The sequence below is a fragment of the Bufo gargarizans genome, chromosome 1 (genome assembly GCF_014858855.1).
Source record: "Bufo gargarizans isolate SCDJY-AF-19 chromosome 1, ASM1485885v1, whole genome shotgun sequence".
Classification (NCBI taxonomy): domain Eukaryota; kingdom Metazoa; phylum Chordata; class Amphibia; order Anura; family Bufonidae; genus Bufo; species Bufo gargarizans.
In genome coordinates, this window is record NC_058080.1 from 164,022,673 (window position 1) to 164,041,945 (window position 19,273).

Genomic DNA, 19,273 nt, shown 5'->3' on the forward strand with positions numbered 1-19,273 from the left:
AAGTTTGGTGTGCATCTTATTTGTGGTGAAAAAACTGAGAATATCTGGGGAGCAGATACATGTGGTGGTGAATAAAGTACAGCACCAGTATCTGTACATACAGTACAGTACCAGTATCTGTACCGGTTCATAAAGTACAGCACCACTTTTTACCACTCAATTAGTATCACTCAATTTATAAATATTAATCTGTACATAACAGACAACCATGAAGTAGTAGTTATGAGTATTACTGATTAGGTATACTGCAATTAGTACGTAATACACACTATACAGACCATTGTCCAAAGTAGTTGGTAACCAACTACTTTGAACAATTGTATGCATAATGTATACTATGTACTAATTGCAGTATACCTAATCAGTAATAGTCATAACTACTACTTCATGGTTGTCTGTTATGTACAGATTTATTATTATTTGTATCAATTGAGCGATACTAATTGAGTGGTATACTATTGCAATATGGGCAGTTTTTGAAAGAGGGGAGATTTTGTTATCCATGTTTTTAGACGGATTTAATTTTAGTTTGTTTTAGAATATATGTACTAGACCAAAGTTTTTTTTATTGAAGTATTTTTATCTATTTAATATACTGTATTTGGTTCCCTGTGGATTGTTGTTCCTGCAATATCAGAAGGGGGTGTGCCTGCCTGATTTATATATATTCTCTGGCTCTTTAGCCCCCTTTTTGGACAAAGGGTGGTCCAACAGTTGGAGAATGCCCCGTTGTCCATTTTTTCTAGAGTGAGCCCTTTCTATTATACTATTTTTACTAAATTAAATTTACTGAAAATGAGCTAATGAAAATCAGATTTTGCTTTTGAATTGTAGTTCAACATAATTCATAAAACAAACTAATGGCCTGGACAAAAATGATGGTACCCTTAGAAAAGATTGAAAATAATTTGACCATAGACATGTTAAACTAAGGTGGTTTCTGTAATTAGCATCAGAGGTGTCTTCAAACTTGTAAACTGTCTGCCTATTGTCAATTTAAAGTTATTTCAGTGACCTTTTTTTTTTTTTCTTTCTTTAACCGAAGTAACATAGTAGTAACATAGTACATAAGGCCGAAAAAAGACATTTGTCCATCCAGTTCGGCCTGTCATCCTGCAAGTTGATCCAGAGGAAGGCAAAAAAACCCTGTGAGGTAGAAGCCAATTTTCCTCACTTTAGGGGAATAAAAATTCCTTCCCGACTCCAATCAGGCAATCAGAATAAATCCCTGGATCAACGATATCTCTCTAGTAGCTATAGCCTGTAATATTATTACGCTCCAGAAATACATCCAGGCCCCTTTTGAATTCCTTTATTGTACTCACCATCACCACCTCCTCAGGCAGAGAGTTCCATAGTCTCACTGCTCTTACCGTAAAGAATCCTCTCCTATGTTTGTGTACAAACCTTCTTTCCTCCAGACGCAGAGGATGTCCCCTCGTCACAGTCACCGTCCTGGGAATAAATAGATGACGGGATAGATCTCTGTACTGACCCCTGATATATTTATACATATTAATTACATCTCCCCTCAGTCGTCTTTTTTCTAAAGTGAATAACCCTAATTTTGATAATCTTTCAGGGTACTGTAGTTGCCCCATTCCAGTTATTACTTTAGTTGCCCTCCTCTGGACCCTCTCCAGCTCTGCTATGTCTGCTTTGTTCACTGGAGCCCAGAACTGTACACAGTACTCCATGTGTGGTCTGACTAATGATTTGTAAAGTGGTAGGACTATGTTCTCATCACGGGTGAAAACTATTTTATCCACATGTGTTTAGAGGATATAGTCAGATGTTTTCATATTCATGTTTAATTATGTATAATCAAATGTAAAAATGTTTTAGAATGATTGCCTCACGACATGACACTGATGATCTTGTCCTGCTGATCAACCCATCACTGACACCATAAGCTTGACCTACTGTAAGAAAACTGACCTCCTTTGATTATGCTTTCAGAATGGTGCTTATGATCCGAGTTTCATATGTACAGTAGGTACTGTAATTGCTCTCAGTGACAAAAACATTATCATCACATTGTAAAATGCATTAACCCAAAGCAACACCAACAGACTAAGAGCTCATGCACACAAACATATTTTCTTACCCTGTCCGTTCCGTTTTGTTTTTTTGCAGCCTGTATGCGGAACCATTTACTTCAATGGGTCCGCAAAAAAAACGGGAATGACTTAGTGTGCATTTCATTTCTGTATGTCTGCAAGTCCGTTCCACAAAAAAAAAAAATAGAACATGTCCTATTCGTATCCATTTTGTGGTCAGGCATTGTTATAATGGATCCGAAAAAAAAAAAAAAAAAACAGATGCAACACCGATGTCACCAAGGAAACAGAAAATGTTTCTTGATAGTGAGGGGCTCAAGAGGGCTGGGGCCTGACATTGTATGCACCATGCTCCTATGCATGTAGGTTGTTCCATTCGGTTGGACTGTGATTCTGCAGAGGGATTTTTTGTCCCATGGAAACAGACATGGAACATGTCTATGGTATCATCATATTGGCCATGACACCATCATCAGAATCCAGACAATCGCAATAATATAGCAGGGACATGTATGTAGGCACTGCTCTCAGACTACTGACAATTCTTACCTTCCATGCTATTCCCCAGCCAATGATAATAAATGATATTATGCATAGCAGGACTGCCTCAAATTGGGAAAGGAAATGTGGCAGGCAGGATGAATAAAGTATATTGAATGTAGACTAGTGCTATATAAAAGGGGACCTGTTACCTATACTAGGCTGCTCTCACTGGTTTCAGTGGTCTGTCACTTCTGTGCTGGCCATCAGTACTTTTAGAGTACTGACATGCCAAAGCCAAAGTTCTGCAAGGGAGATGAGTCTGATGAGGCTCAGTGCCCCCCCCCCCACCCCCCGCCCCCATCTCTCGACTATGATTGATAGGTTTCTTTTCTATGCACATTTATAGCCAGGAGGGCAGGGATAGCAAGCCTCATCTGACTCAGCTTCCTCACAGCATATACTGTGGGGTTCGGCTGTCAGTACTCTAAATGCACCGAATGCCCTTCCAGATGTGACAGAATGCTGAAATCAATGGGTCTGTCACTACACTATGCTGCTCTTAGTGACAGCAGCATAGTGCAAGTGACAGGTTCCCTTTGAGATCTATGAGCACTATATTACAGGGGTGTCCGAGTTATAGTAAAACTCTCCCAATGCTCTCAAATGCAATAAAACAATAAAAGAGCACATTCATTACTTACCAGTTAACCGCCTACATTTCCACTGATGCAGTTCCAGTTCTCACATCTGGTTTATGTGTCTCAGCTACAGCGGTGATATAGCAGTACACAGAATGTAACCACTGCAGCCAATCACTGCAGCGGATATGTGCTGTATACTGCTTCATCAGCCTTTAAACGGAAACTAAAGACCAGCGCTGGAGCGCTGGAGCACTGGAAACAGTGGGGATTACAAGGTACATTATATACATATTTTTATTTATTTATTATATTTGGGGGCATTGGGAGAGTTTTGTTATAAGTTGGTCAACCCTTTTGAAGAAAACACAGCGCTAAAACATTTAAAGACCCCCAGGGGATTTTCGGGCAGACTCTCACTGACACAATGGGACACATCTCTGCTATGGCCATTCATTGGCTGAAGCAACACAATTCACATAAAATCAGATGTAGATGTGAGAAGACCAGAAAGCAGTAGAGGACGCAGGGCAGCAAAGGATTGGAACCCCATCGGGGAGAATCAGGTAAGTATGATTTCCTATGCAGGGACGGCCACATTAGGGGGTCTGGTGAAAGGGTTGCACGAATGTGAACACCCACTTTAAGGTTATTACGGAATTGTTTTTTTGGTAGGCTTCCCTTAAGCTGCCATGACAGTTGAGGATGTGAGGTGGAACCTCTAAAGATTACACTTGTTTTTCAGCATATCCAACAGATTCTCTGTTGTATTGAGATCAGGGCAAATTAAGACCAAGTCAACAACTTAAATATATATTTTATGTTCCTCAAATCATTCCTAAACAATTTTACAGTATGGCAGGCACAGTGTTACATTGCACATGGTATCTCACTGCCTCTGCTGTCATGGTCGTGACTCCTGTAACCGCACGCAGTTGCCTGCGGTCTAGGTCTGGTTGTCAATCACAGGTGAGGGCTGAAGTATGTTGCCTCACATGTGGTTGCCGCTGGCAACATTATTTATGTGGCAGCATAGCAGCCTGAGCTGGTGCTAGGCAGCTTGCTGTAAGTGCATGCGGTTGCACCTGGCAACCTGTCTTTGTTCAGTGTGTCTTTTGTATGTCTGGTGTGCACAGGGTTTTAGTTATGTGTGCACTTTCCCCTTTAAGTGGCTTCCATCCCTTGCCTGGTGTAGGAAGGGTTAACTCCCTCTTTGTGTGAACACTGGGTGTGTCCGTGTGTGGGTGTGGCTACATGGGCTATTTAGCCTCAGTTTAGAGCAGAGGTCTGAGGGGTACTCCAGGCATGTTGCTGGAGTCATCCTCCTGGTTTGTATACCATCTGCCAGTGAGGGCCACCCTTGTGGTCATAAATGTTATATGTGATGCTTATTTGATGTTGGTTTTCTTTCTATGTTTTATGCAGCTATGGATCTGGGTTCCTGTGTGTATATGTATGTGTGCACGGGATCCAGTCAGCAAGGCTGTGGCAGTTAGGTTTGGAACTAGTGTAGTTCACCTGCCAAATCCATATGTCTGTTTGTGTTCCCCTTTTCCTTGCAGCTTGGCCAGTGAGACTCCTGTTCCTCCGTGCCTAGGAGGAACAGGTCGTCTTACCCTGCTCCTTGTTCCAGGGCAATCCTGAGGGCTAGCAGGGAATATAGGTTCCGGTGTATGAGCCCTCCCACCATCAGGGTTGGCTCATATGGTTAGGAGTCAGGGTCATATTAGGGACGCCATAGGAGGTGACCTGCTCCCTGATCCTGTGCTCCTGGCCAAGTGGCGACTAACATCTTCTGGCAACGCATGGTTGAGGGTTTTCCCCATCCTCAGCCGTGACAGCTGGCTTGCCTTCTACCTGTAAATCTTAGAGTCATACACACTCAGCTGTCAACAATCATGATGTATAAGAATACGTAATACTTCAGTCCAAGTCACCTTCTTCAATTCTAGTCCTAATGCTTATCGTAGGTGCTTTTCACAGTGGACATGGTTCAGCATGGTCTATCTGACTGGTTTGCAGCTATGCAACCATGGGCAACACATTACACTATTTCTGGTTCTTTGGTAGGAAACCAGTGCATACTGAAATCACCCCATAAGGCCTACAGTTTTGGAGATACTCTGACCCAATCATTTAGCCATCATGGTATAGCCCATTCTCACACTTGCGCCTGTTCTTACTCTTTCCCATTTTTCCTGCTTCAAATACATCAGCTTTAATAACTGACTGTTTACTTGATGCCTGATTTATTCCACCATTAACAAATGCATTTATAGAGAGATAATCAATGTTTTTCACTTGACTTTTCAGTGGTGTTAATGTTATAACTAATCGGTATATGATGTATATGTAGCATAAATCATAAATAGGAACAATACATTAAAGAGCCAACTACATACATGCAGAGACATTAAAAGAAATGGCTATACTGTACCTGAAACAATACAATCGCTGAGCCAATGCATGCACAGTACCATCACAGAGTATATAGAGGAAATACCAAGAATAGCCAGGTTGTTAACTTATTTACTCACCCAGTGGTCAATTCATGCAGCATAGACTTGAGCAGTATACTGGTGGTGGCCAAAGAAAATGATGATCACAGTGCTGTTACTGAGTGAACATGGTATGCTATAGAGTGTATAAGTATAATACTACATTTTTAGCTTCAGTAACATTAATCAAAATTCAATTGCAGCTTTAAGCCTTGATAAACCCCATGGGCGTATTTAAGAGAGCAAGTTAAAGTTTAATAATGACAGCTATTCAAAACTCGGCAAGATAAGTGTCTAGCATTATTCAAATGATTGGCAAGACAAAATGTCTTAGATGGATTCAAAACCATTGGGAGAATAAAGGATTTTTTAAAAGAAATTCTAATTTCAATACATACACCAGACTTTAAATCCTTGAAGAATGACTTTTAAGGTTGAAAATAATGTCAGCGTTCTTCTCAGCTATCAATCCAATAGATGTTTTAATAAAATTAGTGGCATTATCTAAGCCATTACAGCACTGAAGAGTCAGGAAATCCTGTAATCATAATGCAAATGGAAATGTAGTGCAAAGATTTAGCTGTTCCAACCATGTGCAGAAAATGGCATTTTCATATTATTGTCAATCGAAAAACCAATTTCTATATCAGTTATTAATGTCTCAATGTTCCAAAATTAGCAGTTTTTTTTTCAACCAGCACTTCTACAATGTTACTGATGGGGCAAAATGTATGGATTTAAACAAAATAGCTGCCTTAGAATTTCTTTGTAAAACCAATTATATGTGGCATCTGAGCTGCTGATAATACTATAGGTACAGAAATGTAGAATGAGCTCTTTCCTTTAGTGCATTGGTTGCATGTTACATATACCCATCGCTGGACTGGCCCACCCATCGCTGGACTGGCCCACCAGAGTACCAGAGGATCCTCTGGTGGGATCAGGTTCTGATACCATAGTGGGCCCAAATGATCCAAGGGAAAAATGAATTTGGAGCTGCCTTTGGTAATAACTTGTCACTAAGGTTTTCTTTGACCCAAAACCTATTAGACCATATTGATGATATTGGGATTGGGCCTTGAGAATATTTTTCTCAGGTGATCCCAAGGATCCCCAGACCCTGCATGTACTGTTGTCTGCATGGGGTAAAGAGAAATAGTAAGTATTATAAATGAATGTAGGGGTTGGTGGGGAATGTAGTGATACAAGGCTATTAATAATTTTCCATATGGCAGCTATCATGCTGAACTTTATGAACCAAAGGTAGTAGGATACCCTGATGCCTTTGTGAACCCATTGTTCATCAAAATATATAGTCATCATACACCATCTGTGCGTCTATGATGGGCATCTAGTTCTGATAGTTACTTCTTAAGATAACTGTAGAGTATTTGCTGTCAAACTCCACTAATCTGACCAGTGTTCAACTGATGTGTCTTTAAGTCTAACATATAAGATAATTCTGCTGGCCAACCATTTACCTACACAATACAGAACATGTGCTGATTCACTTTTGGCATGGTAATATTTTTATTAAACATGCATAACATAATAATAAGGTCTAATAGGTTATTTATGAGTCACTCCATAATAACTAAACATTAGTGAGAAGTAACTTGCTCCAACTGTAAATGTCAATGGGTTGTCTTCTACTATATATTTGGGGCTATTCACTGTGTCAGCCTTTGCTCAATGTAGGATCCTATGGTACTTTGATACTTTTATGTGATAGTCTGACCCTGTATGTGTCAAGAACCATTGGGTGTGAACCCACTGTGCCATGTGTCCTACCTCCTCTAAGGGCGTTGTCTAGGTGAACCGCTCGATCGTACCCCTGATGGTGGGTATAGACTTTCCCGAGGGGAACACCAGGTAGCTACCTCTTGAGGAGGATTGCTACACGAGGCAGCTGGTCCAGGCAGTCCAGGAGGCACATGAGCAAGGTACCAGAGGTACTGAGTCATAACCAGGAGCAACAGTGCAGGACCGAAGGATGAGGCAGAGGCGACGTCTAACAGGAAATAGGTCAGGGCAGGCAGCACAAGTCAGGCAATCTGGTCTGGCAACAGGAGAGTTAAGGCAAGCAGGCAGGGATCAAACAGGTAGCAGAGTCCAGGAATACAAGTATGAGTCAGGAACACAAGCGGATATCAGAAACCTTAGCAGGACACAAGGACCTTGACTCTGGGAATGGGGCTGAGCCACTTTTATATGTGCAGGATGGCTAGGATTGGTCAGCGAGGTCACATGACCTAACCCATAAAGCACAGGAGGTGATGCACGCATGCAAGCATGCTGTGGCCAGGGCTGAGAGGAAACTGTGGAGCAGATCACATAACAACAGTACCTACACAGACAGAGCCCAGGACTGCAGAGGTGAATGGGAAGCACTGGCAGCAAATAACCGCTGAACACGGCGCCCAGGATTGTAGTGGCAAGCAGGGGAACAGCGGCGCACAGCAGCGGTATGACTAGAAACGACTGTGCCCCACAATAAATATTTTAACGTGCCCCCCCTCCCCCCGCCAGCAGCTTCTTCACAACACCCTCACTCTCTCCTCCTACATGTATGTACTATGGGGGTCATTTATTAAGACTGGCATTTTAGAGGCTGGTCTTAATATCCCCTATAGCTGGTGGTGGATCCTCCGTAGTTATGTAGAGTCACTGCCGCTTATAAATGTAAGACAGCTTCCCCATCGCAGCTACTTCCCCTGATTTCACCATAGCTACGCCCCTTTATGTATATATCTTATTGACGAGTGATGGAACTACCACTGTCTGCACTTTTTCATCCAATAAAAATCTGATGCAGTGATTCAGGTGAAAGTAATAGGAGGATCAATTAAATCGGCTGCATAGAATAGTATCCATTTTCTCACTCAGTTTATCTACTTTGTTTAAAAACACGATGAAGAGACATCATTGATCTTCCACTGACACACTCAATCACAGGTCATTGTATTTTTCTTTTAAACTGATGAAAACTGAAGCAAAATGATACAATGGATATGCCTGATCAGTTGCAAACATTGACATCCATTAGCATCATTAAAAAAAAAAAAAAAAAAAAAAAAAAAAAACCTGATGCCATGTACAGATCTCTGGTGAACCTTTCTGGCAGAGAATAGCATGCTGTCATCCACCTATTGACTATAATGGGATAATGTGGTGATCTGTCTGATTTCCGGCATAAATGCCAGGTTTCAGATGGACAAATACTGTGGCATGCAGCAGTTTTTGTCTGTCCGACAGCCGGCATTTACTGTATGCTGGATCAGACTGCTGGATAATCTCTAAAGGAGATGTGAACATAGCCTAAGGCTACTTTCACTTCAGCACTTTTCCATTCCGGTATTGAGATCTGTCATAGGATCTCAGTACTAGAGGAAAACACTTCAGTTTTGACCTCATTCATTGCCAATGGGGACAAAACTGAACTGAATGTAACAGAATACACCAGAATGTATTCCATTCCATTTGGTTGCATTCCCATGCCATCATGGGATGCGGAGCAAGACGTATTCGGAATGAAACATGCATTTCCTCGGATACAAAAGAAAGCTGATCCATTACCCATTGACTTACAATGGTTTCAGTGCCGGATCTGTCTTGTCATTTTAGAGATGATACAACCAGATCCGTTCAGAATGGATGCAGCCGGTTGTATTATGCTAGCAGGAGCTTTTTTGCTGATCCATGATGGATCCAGCAAAAAAGCAGATGTGAAAGTAGCCTTAGGCTATGTCCACGTCTGTATTACAGTATTCCTACAGAGGAGCAGACTACTGGAATTACCGTATACAGCATAGCTGGATACCATTGTAGGCTCGTCAGATCCCCTGTCAGTATAATGGGACCACTGAGTTCTGGCAGTTTTCTAGTATGGATGCATATGCAGGAGTATTTTTCTTGCAGAAGGTGCCATTCATACCAGAAACTTTCTGGATTCCATTATAGTGGCTATGCCAGATGCAGTAATTCCAGTTGTCTGTTCCTCTGCCGAAAAAACTGGAATACCGTGAATTAGATGTGTACCTAGACTTAAATGAATTTTTGTTACAGCTAGGATATCATTTTTCTTCTGGTATCATGTTTTTTTTTGTATAATACTAGTGAAAATGACATATATATGTAGTTTTTTATTATTTACGGCTATATAGCCACATTCCTAAAATATCTATTTTAATCCATCATGTGTTTGAAAGTGATTGCTTCCATCATTTCTTCACTATTCAGTGGTTGTAATCAGCAGCATAGACATATGTTCTCTATGCGGGCGTATACAACTGTTATCAAATGAAAGCAAACTGTGGCGCATTTATACAGCACACTGAACAAACGGCTGTGGTACGTTGGATTTCTGTTTCACAGAAAATCTGATTAATGATCTGTTATATTGAATCTAATGATAGAATTTTTCTTTTCACCTTAAACTTTCTGATGACAAAAAAATTCTTTTCACCTTAAACTTTCCAATGACCGTGACTTCTAGCCAGTTCTTTTTTCCTGGTTTTGTTAAATTAGATGGAAAACTGAAATCATAAATCCTAAAAATGTAGTATAACATTTCTAGAGTGATCTATATTTCTTTATTTTAATACAGTAGTACTGAGGTGAGATTGCTTGAAATCCTACTATCTACTATTGCATTTATTAGCAGCTTTTTGAATGTTTTTTTATTTTTTTTTAAATTTTTATATATAGTTTTACTCATTAGTTTACAAAATCCAATTTTCCAGAAAACTGTTAGTTTTAATGTCTAATCCTGTTAGATAACTATCACAGAACCAAAATCTTAGCAATTAAATAAATAATGTATTGATTACTTGCCCTTAGTTCTGAATATTGTCATTGCTGCCTTTTCCGTCAACGATGGCTTGCAATATTTTGTGATAGTTGTGAAATGAGACCCTTGTTTTATCATGCAGTAAAAGTGTCCATTCCTTTTGGCAAAAAGCTTCCATGTCATTTCAATTCTTTAGTTATCAAGTATGAATAGCTTGAATGTTTGAATACTCCGCAAAGTGACTTACTGATGTTGAGGTCATTAAACTCTAGAACCTATACTTCATCCTGCTGCACGCTGTAAAGAATTAACTTGGCCTTATGTTGTGATGTTAGTCAGTCCAAGCATCGCCCTTTTTCTGGCTGATAAATGCAACTTCTCTTCCAATATGTTCTGATGCTCTATTCATTCTGCCATCAACTTTTACCTTAGCTCTTGCTTGGTTAAGACATCAATTTCTCATTAAGCCAATACAATATCATAACATGCTATCATAAACCTTGAAAGGCTGCAGTTTACAAGAGCCACTGGGTAGCTATATACGGTGTAGACTTACAGTATATGATAGAGATCTTGTGTCTCAATAATGTCATGATGTTTTAAAAAGCTAATCATCTCATAACACATATATCAGTACATGTCCAGCCCAGAGAAAGGTAAGGAAGGATAAATCTATAGCTCGCACACAGCAGGAACCAAGCATGGATCCACCTTCATGATTTAAAGAAGGGACAGTTTGTTTCTTTTCATTGGTCCTGTTGATGTTGCTCTATTCATACCATTTTTGTTGTGACCATAATGTTTTATTTTGTTCCCATCCCTCCAAGTGAATATATCCCAAAGGGTTTGAGGCTTTTCAAGGTAATGTTTGGTTATTGAAAGCTATCAATTTCTGGCAATTTTACTATCATGCAGTCTATTTTGTTCCAATGGCTCCTTGCTATGAAGTGGTGAAGCAGCTATACATACAGTACAACTTTCTGAGTTGCTTAGTAAAAGTTGCATCTGCATTTTTCTTTGTATCCTGACCAATATTCATGGCAGTTGTGTCCCAAATGTTTCTTCAGCAACTTAATTGTAGCTTAGTATTAACAAAATATTAACATAATTAAAATATAAAACATAATTTTACAATTCTTGATTGAAGTTTAACCCCTTAAGGACTTAGGGCGTACCGGTACGTCCTGTTTCCCGAGTCCTTAAGGACTCAGAGCGTACCGGTACGTCCTAAGTGTAAATCGTGATTGCGGCGCGGCGGGGGTTAATCGCAACAGAATGTCCGCTGAAATCATTCAGCGGGCATCCTGTCACAATGCCGGAGGGGGGATCCCATGACACCCCCCTTCCCCCCGTGTCGGCGATCAACGCAAACCGCAGGTCAATTCAGACCTGTGGTTTGCCACTTTTACCTTATCCGGCGGCTGCGGGCGGCGGTGCCATCAGGTCCGGGCTGTAGGGGGGACCCGATGGCATGGAACGCAGCGCAATGCCTAAAAATAAAGTTTTCCCCCCCAAAAAATTAAAGTTTCAAGTAAAAATAAACCAAAATGTAATTTTCCCCAAATAAAGTAAAAAAAATTGGTAAAATTGGTAAAAAATTGGTAAAAAATAGGGGGGGGGGGAAGTATACATATTAGGTATCGCTGCATCCGTATAAACCGCTCTATAAAAATATTACATGACCTAACCCCTCAGATGAACACCGTAAAAAAATAAAAAAAAATAAAAACTGTGCTAAATAAAGCTTTTTTTGTCACCTTACATCACAAAAAGTACAACAGCAAGCGATCAAAATGGCGTTTGCCCACCAGAATAGTACCAATCTAACCGTCACCCCATCCCGCAAAAAATGAGCCTCTACCTGAGACAATCGCCTAAAAAATAAAAAAAACTATGGCTCAGAATATGAGACACTAAAACATCATTTTTTTTGTTTAAAATATGATATTATTGTGTAAAACTTACATAATATAAAAAAAACTATACATATTAGGTATCGTCGCGTCCGTATCAACCAGATCTATAAAAGTATCACATTACCTAACCCCTCAGATGAACACAGTAAAAAAAAAAAAAACTTGTCACCTAACATCACAAAAAGTGTAATAGCAAGCGATCAAAAAGTCATATGCACCCCAAAATACTGCCAATAAAACCATCATCTCATCCCGCAAAAATCATACCCTACCCAAAGTAATCATCACCCCAAAACTGAAAAAATTATGGCTCTCAGACTAAAACATGATTTTTTTGCTTCAAAAATGAAATCATTGTGTAAAACTTACATAAATAAATAAAAGTATACATATTAGGTATCACAGCGTCCGTAATAACTTGCTCTATAAAAATATCACATTACCTAACCTTTTAGGTGAATACCGTAAAAAAATAAAAATAAAAACGGTGCAAAAAAAGCCATTTTTTGTCACCTTACATAACAAAAAGTGTAATAGCAAGCGATCAAAAAGTCACACGCACCCAAAAATAGTGCCAATAAAACCGTCATCTCATCCTGCAAAAATCATACCCTACTTAAGGTAATCGCCCAAAAACTGAAAAAATTATGGCTCTCAGACTATGGAAACATTAAAACATGATTTATTTTGCTTCAAAAAAGAGATCATTGTGTAAAACTTACATAAATCAAAAAAGCATGCATATTAGGCATCGCCGAATCCGTGACAACCTGGTCTATAAAAATATCACATGATCTAACCTGTCAGATGAATGCTGTAAATAACAAAAAATAAAAACGATGCCAAAACTATTTCTTGTTACCTTGCCTCACAAAAAGTGTAATATAGAGCAACCAAAAATCATATGTACCCTAAACTAGTACCAACAAAACTGCCACCCTATCCTGTAGTTTCTAAAATGGGGTCACTTTTTTGGAGTTTCTACTCTAGGAGTGCATCAGGGGGGCTTCAAATGGGACACGGTGTCAAAAAAACAGTCCAGCAAAATCTGCCTTCCAAAAACCGTATGGCATTCCTTTCCTTCTGCGCCCTGCTGTGTGCCCGTACAGCGGTTTACAACCACATAAGGGGTGTTTCTGTAATCTACAGAATCGCGGCCATAAATATTGAGTTTTGTTTGGCTGTTAACCCTTGCTTTGTTACTAGGAAAAATTGATTAAAATGGAAAATTTGCCCAAAAATTTTAATTCTAAAATTTCATCTCCATTTGCCAATAACTCTTGTGGAACACCTAAAGGGTTAAAAACGTTTGTAAAATCAGTTTTGAATACCTTGAGGGGTGTAGTTTCTAGAATGGGGTCATTTTTGGGTGGTTTCTATTATGTAAGCCTCGCAACGTGACTTCAGACCTAAACTGGTCCCTAAAAATTGGGTTTTTGAAACTGTCTGAAAAATTTTAAGATTTGCTTCTAAACTTCTAAGCCTTGTAACATCCCCAAAAAATAAACTATCATTCCCAAAATGATCCAAACATGAAGTAGACATATGGGGAATGTAAAATAATAACTATTTTTGGAGGTATTACTATGTATTATAAAAGTAGAGAAATTGAAACTTGGAAATTTGCAATTTAAAAAAAAATTGGTAAATTTGGTATTTTTTTATAAATAAAAATGATCTCTTTTACTTAATTTTACCAGTGAAAAAACAATCTCAGACTGGCCTGGACAAGTCAAAGCGTTTTAAAGTTATCAGCACTTAAAGTGACACTGGTCAGATTTGCACAAAAATGGTCATGAAGTCATTAAAGTGAAATAGGGCTGAGTCCTTAAGGGGTTAAACTTAACTCTTTGGCATATTCAAATCCTTGATTAACTTCTTATATCTTTTAATTGGTTTATAAAGTTGAACAATCTAGTCCAATTTGATTTCAATAAAATTTCACCCAAAACAAAAGTGCTCTGATTGCCTGGAAAAGCCCCCTGACCCCCCCCCCCCCCCCCTATCCCCTCTATTCTTCCATCTCTACCCAATTCTCTCCAATTGAATCACATACAATTCTGATCAAATTTCTGAATTTTAGAATTGATTTGCTCATCTTTATAAATAAACTGTTGTAAGTCCATGTCTGGCCCTTTGAACAGACCTCAAAACAATGAATTAGGATATAAGCCAAAACAACAAAGGTAATATATCCCAAAAATTACCTATTGTTTAAATCACATTTTAAATTTAACATAATTTTACAAAAAAAATTATATTTATTTTTCATTGTTAATATCTAACAAAACCCATAAAAACCTGGCATTTTTACGCTGGCCACTAAGCCTAATAATTAGTGATGAATGAAGATTGGCCATTCACAATTAAATGTTTGCTAACCGCGTGTTCGCGGCGGGCCTCATTCACTTTAATGGCAGGTGAACCTAAAAACCTTCAGGTCATATTTGCAACCAGCAAACACTTACTAGAAGTACACAAATAGTCCCACAACATGGACAGTGATATACCAGAGAGGGGGTGATTGGCAAAATTTCCCACAAAAATATGCAGCACTCCACGTTTTTCCATCCTGCAGAGTCCATTAAAAAAATGCATATGTTAACATAAATGTTTTTTCTACCATGGAACTGATGCATCTGTTAACGCATGCATTTTTGGTATGCATTAAATGGATGGCAAAAATAGGATGTGAACCCAGCCCTAGTGTCAGAATAAGCATCAGTAATACAGCGGAGCGGTGTGGTGGAGAGGGGAGGCCGCCATGTACTGAGAGAGCGCTACCTGGTCCCGGTGGTCAGGGATAAGGACTGTGCTTCCCAAGGATCATTTTCTACTGGGAAATACAGGGCACAGTATAATACACTAGAATCTATATAATATAAAGATATTAGCCCTACCCTCGAATAATAATATAATTAGGTGGTCATTTATTATATGGAAATTTGTCAATGTTAGGCGTATTTCTGACGCAGATTGCGGCGCAAAGGTCCTTAGCACCATAATCTGCATATTTTTTCCGCTCATGCCAGGTCTAAAAAAGGATGGCGTGGGCAGGGAAAGGGATACAGTTATGGACATCCAGTTATTGGATACCACCGCCATACACTGACCGGATAACACCTCTGTACAGTGACAGGATAACACTGCCATACCGTGACCGGATAAAAGGGTATAAGAGGACACAGTACAGGGAATGACTAGGAGCACTGCACAGGGTGTGGTAAGAGGGCACAATGCAGGGTATAAGGGGGCACAGTACGGGGTGGGGGGCACAGTCACATGACCCTGTGACATTAAAAGGTCCCTATGGTGAATGTGGTTGCTAAGCCACTATAAAGAGAGGCAGAGGAGTGAGACAGTGGTGTCATTATGTGGCTAGAGATAAAAAAAATGCCAGTACAGGTGCCAAAAATTAGGCAATAGGCATTCAACTGACAGCAAAGAACTTTGGATTCTGTGGCTGGAGGTACATTAGGCAGTCACAGGATAAAAATGTAACTGTCGGCAAGTATAGGTCCCAAAAATTAGGCAATAGGCATTCACCTGACAGCAAAGGATAAAAATGTAACTGTCGGCCAGTATAGGTACAAGCTGCAGATGGCAACACGGACACGTTAAAAAAAGCCCACACTGCGTCCATTGACACGTCATCATCATCACCTTCACCACCAGTGACATTAGAGAACTCGAAGTAGGCAACAACAGCTGGGACCACCCTCCTTGGGCTGATCTGGGTACTGTGGTCAGACCGCTAGGTGGCAGCCGTTGCTACCTCCTCTTCCTTATCTGATGCCAAGAATGGCTGTGCATCGGTAAGGTCTGGGAATGGATGAGAAAAGAATTCCTCTGACTTGAGTGGAGGGGCTATGGCGGTGGTGGTGGTGAGCCACTCAACCAACTCTGGTGCGTCCTTTGACATACTCCAACTTCCCACTTAGGCTCCGGCCTGGTGCACCTGCCCGACCCTACCACCCCTATGGAATGGCCTGCCTCTTCCTGTCCTTTTCAAAATGACCCTGTGCCAAAGTCCCTAGATAAGAGCAGTATTTGTGGAAGCTGATATATGACAGGCCTCAATCAGTTGTTAGTTGAAGCTGGTATATCACCCTCAAGCAGTAATTTTGTGGATGCAGGTATATGGAAAACCTCTATCACTATTTTGTGGAAGCTGATAAATGGCAGGCCTCAATCAGTTGTTAGTTGAAGCAGGTATATCAAAACCCGCAATCTATATTTTGTGGACGCAGGTATATGGAAAACCTCTATCACTATTTTGTGGAAGCTGATATATGGCAGGCCTCAATAAGTTAGTTGAAGCTGGTATATCACCCTTGAGCAGTAATTTTGTGGACGCAGGTATATAGAAAACCTCTATCATTATTTTGTAGAAGCTGATAGATCGCAGCCCTCAATCAGTATTTTCTGGAAGCATACAAATGCACTATAATATACTTTCATTGGCGCGCGCGGACATCGCCATATGTTTGCATGTTTGGCGGATCGCGAACACGCAAAGTTCGCCTCGAACTGACCACCGGGTGAACCGCAAAGCCATCACTACTAATAATAGGCTTCACTTCTTGGTCTGTACATGTAACTTTACTGCAGTTACCTGTTTATCTTTCATTCTAATCCTGCCTATAATGATATCACATCTGTGTATAGATAACACAAGATTCTCCATTCACAACAAGTGATTGTCAAAGCTTATCTATTATTACCCTATACAATGATCTCTGCACAGGTCAGAGAGCATGCCTAGAATACTGACCCACAGAAGTCAGTGGGGTCCCTGACTCCCCTTCTATCCATTATGTCTATGGCTCATGTGGCTGCCGTAAACCAATTTTCTTAATACAAAAATCTTCAATCAGAAAATAAAAACCACAAAAAAGGGAGATGTGTTGCTATCTGGATTTAACTGGTAGATAATATTACGGTGACCAAATTCCTTTAAACAAGCTCCACATCTCATGCAAGCCTTTGGCACTGAAGCACATGCCTATTTACAGTATTTTTTTTGCCTGTCTGTGCACTGGAAAAGCTATTCTAGCTCATATCTGGCATTCTTTAGATTTTCACTATTATTTACACCACTTTCGCAATAAATTTTAATTAGGGATGAGAGAAGTGAGCTTCAGATAAGTTCCAAAGTTGCTTAACTCCAAACTTCATTTTAACCTCTTAACCCCTTGGCGCTCGATTACGTGTGTTGCGGGCGCCATAGCTGCGGATGGCTGCCTGCTTCTTATAAAAGACACCTATGTACTATGTTACTATGTTACCCGCGGCTCATGTCCGCAACCGGCAGTAATGCCGATTGCAGACATTTAACCCCTCAGATGCCATGGTCAATCCTGACCACGGCATCTGAGCGAGCTGAAAATCGAAAGCAGGAGCCGGAGCTTGTGTGCAGCAACCCCTGTATTTGTGAATGACAGGAGGCTGCTGCATAGTATTTCCTATGGAGCCCTTGCCTGTAATAGGGCTCCATAGGAAAGTAGTAAAATCATCATAGATTCCAATGCAAGTGCATTGGAGTCTATAATAATAGCAATGAAATGATTGATTGTTATAGTTCCCTTTGGGAACTATATAAAAGTGTAAAAAAACATAACAATTAACTCTTTTCCCAAAATAAAAATAAAAGAACTAAAAAAATAAAATAAATACACATCATGGGTGTCGCGATGTGCAAAAATACCCATAGTATAAAAATATATTCCCTACAAGGCAAACAGCAAAACGGAAAAAAGCATCCAAATGGCCGATTCGCCATTTTTGGTTGCTTCATTTTTTTAAAATAAAAAGTGATCAAAAAGTCATACACACCCCATAATGATATCAATGAAAAGTTTAGATTGCCCTGCCAAAAATGAGCCCCCATACAGCTCCATACACATAATTACAAAAAAGTTAAAAGGGTTAAAATATGGTGATAAAAAAATAAAACTGATTTTTTCCTACTTTTTAATTTTTTTCTCAAATGAGTTTTTACATGACAAAACTGTATAGAATATTGAATATTATGTTTGGACAATCAGAAAACTTTTTGTTGCCCTAATGATATTGATCTAGGTGTTCAGGTCCACCCAAGCCATCCAACAGATGCAAAATAACTTTGAGGTTTATTGGTTCTCAGTCAGATGAGAGCTGGTTTGGAATATCTCATAGTGCACAAGGCTGCTATTGTAAGGTATGCTGGCTGTTATCTGTCTCATGGATAGATTTATGGCTTGCACATACCTGGCTTTTGGCATATAGCCTTTGTGTGGTTGTCTATTGTATGTCGTACATAGGAGTCTAAGACGCAGCCAGCTATCCTCTTAATGCTGTTTCCAATCCATTTTGATGGGGTTTTTATTAGTTTCTAACAATTTTTTATGAACCAGACACCATCTTCTCTTCCAAGCAGGGGGTGCCTGGTTGTCTCCCTTTGACTTCCATTATACTCAGGTGTTCGGCCGAGCACACAAATATAACAATGTGTTTGGAGCGAACACCCGAATACTTTGGGGCTCACTCATCACTAGTGTTGAGCAAATCAAAGTTAACAAAGTGGAATTCGATCTGAATTTCTGGATAAAATTTGATTAGCCATGATCCAGAATTTCTTGGCACCTTGTGTTAACAAATATTTTTTTCTGAAATGGCAATAAAAAAATAATTAAAAAAAACATACCTCATCCATTGGATCGTAGAGAGGCTGTCGTGACCATCTTGACTGAAGAAAATGTGCCAATTATCATGCGCTGACTTGTGACATCACCACGTCATCACACTGGGAGGGTGAGCTGATGTCATCAATGATGATGTCACCCCATCCACCCAGCATGATAACGAGGTGATGTCATCCCGTCAGCGTGTGCAAGAATTGGTGCGTTTT

General features: G+C 39.9%; 1 protein-coding gene across 1 annotated transcript in view; it reads left to right on the forward strand.

Annotated features, from left to right (window-relative positions):
- The window catches only part of FSTL5 (follistatin like 5), a 940,713-nt gene that overhangs the window by 417,731 nt on the left and 503,709 nt on the right, over positions 1 to 19,273 (forward strand). The window lies entirely within an intron of this gene.